Source organism: Propithecus coquereli, unplaced genomic scaffold, assembly GCF_000956105.1.
Source record: "Propithecus coquereli isolate 6110/MARCELLA unplaced genomic scaffold, Pcoq_1.0 Scaffold122, whole genome shotgun sequence".
NCBI classification, from domain to species: domain Eukaryota; kingdom Metazoa; phylum Chordata; class Mammalia; order Primates; family Indriidae; genus Propithecus; species Propithecus coquereli.
This window is the reverse complement of record NW_012136303.1, coordinates 5,973,708-5,975,964: the sequence shown is the minus strand read 5'-3', so window position 1 is coordinate 5,975,964 and position 2,257 is coordinate 5,973,708.

The window sequence follows — 2,257 nt, the reverse complement described above, 5'->3', positions numbered from 1 at the left end:
GGCTGTAAGTGGAAATCCAGTTGTCTCCCATAACTCACTTCTATTTCTGAGTGTGTTGCTTAAAAACCTTCCCTGTTCTTCCAACTTCCACCTTTAGATAAAGAGCATCTTTTCTAAAAGAAAGGCTCCCTTCTCTTCCCACAGGCTTGACTAATGAGTCTCCCCTGTTGCAAGAAGGATGAATAGTGAGGACCTTCAGACACACACGCACAAAGGCGGGGCTTATTTCTAAGAACCTGAGTCTGGTTTCTTGGATATTTCTTCAAGAAAATGAGTTAATATGTGTGCAATGAAATTTTGTTAGAAGCAAATATTCCCATTGTCTTCATGAGTCCAGAAGGTCAAGGACAACAGAGACCCAGGCCAAACACCCCCAGGAGCCCAGACCACTTCAGCAGAACATGGGAAGAGACTGCAAAAACGTGTTGTGCCTGCATCAGTGAGCACCCACCTCCAACCTACAGAAGAAGTTGAAAGTGTGGGGATGCAGGAAAAGGAAAGATCTGTGGAAGGGGTTGTTAAGGGCTGTAGCAATTCCCCTCCCATCTTCAGAGTCAAGGGTGAGAGGGAAGCACCTGAGACCAGGCAAGAGAATTTTTGGATAATACTTCAAAGATCTTGACACTTATCCCAAAGGTTTGGGGAGCAGGAGGTCTTGTACTGTAGCTGCAATGGCCTCAGGCAGCAAAGCAAATAAAGCACCAGGGCTGCACTGCGGACAGCTGCAGGTCCACCATTGGTGAGGCAATTTGTGTGTAGAAGTTCCATCTCATCATGCACTACCTTGCTATAAACACTGACAGTTCCATTGGCCAACGCAACTGTCTATGAAGATGGGCCATGTCCCAACCACCTCAAGGAGTCTAAGGACTCCTTCCAGTGGAGGGGGAAATAAAACTTCATTCATGCTCTTAGCAAGTGAGAATGTGATGGAAGGTGATCAGAATCAAGGTGTGTTTATCATTTGAACTTGACATTATTATATTCTTGACAACTGATAAAAGAAAAACATTTAGACATACATCCAGCCCAGGCAAAACTAATTCAGATGGCTTTTGGTGAAAGGCTGCTTGGAAGTGAAGGAGCTTAGAAAATTTCAACCCAAAATATGACTCCTTGGTATAAAGAGTATTTTGAATTAAAGGCCCTTGGAAGGGGCTTTCCTTCTATTTGCATAAACCAGAAGGCCGCATCAAAAAGAACAATTGACTTCCCTTCCCCTACCTGTTATTTCAATATATTGCAGGAAAGAAGCTCAAGAATGCCACCTGACCTGGCCCAAATCATTTTAAATATAATACCTGTCTCTCAGGTTAATTTACAAGTCAATCTGTTTCCCCTCATCCATTCATTCTCCCACGTATCTATCCATCCTCCCCAGCAACCATTTATTGCCCCTAAACAGAATTACCTATGTTCCTCATCCCCCCTCCTCTCTAAAAGGAGGGTATATAAATTTCTGGGCCCCACTGGGACGCTGGGTGATCACTCTGTGATTCTCCCCGTGCACATGGTAAACAAACCTCTTTCTATCTTATTAATCTACTTTATTGTGAGTTGATCTTTCAGTGAACTTTTGGGGGAAAGGGAAAGTTTCCCCTCACCCCACAGAAGCGTGAAACCAGAATGGGGAGCAGTCTGCGTGTACATTTCCACTCATTCTAATATTTTTTCATTTCCCGTCTCTGACATCTTCTTCTGTCATAATAACTGTTTCTCTTCATTATCTTTAGGCATAGACTCCAAGATTAGGCATTTCCTTAGACCTAAACCATTTTTTCAAACAAGTACGTGTATAGGTTACTAGCAAACATTTTCCAGTGGCCTTTCCGAGGAAAACCACTATTTTGAAGTAAAGCAATGTCTTCGGTATTTTATGTGCCTGTTTGTCTTTTATGGGATTGATGAAGCCAATCAGCCTCCTGCCCACTCTTGTTTCTTTCCTCAAACAGAGAGAAGAGCTGCCCTCGTTTTTCTAGAAATGTATCTTCTTCTGACATGTTGGAGGGCTTATGTATTTGGGAGTTTTAAAATTTTTTTATTTTTAATTATTATGGGTACATAATCGTTGTATATCTTTATAGGGGACATGTGATGTTTTGATACAGGCATACAATGGTGTTAATCAAATCGGGGTAATTGGAGTGTCCATCACCTCAAGCATTTATCATTTCATTGTGTTAGGAACACTCTAATTCCACTCTTTTAGTTATTGTAAAGTATAACCTGACTTATTGTTGACTATAGTCACTTTGTT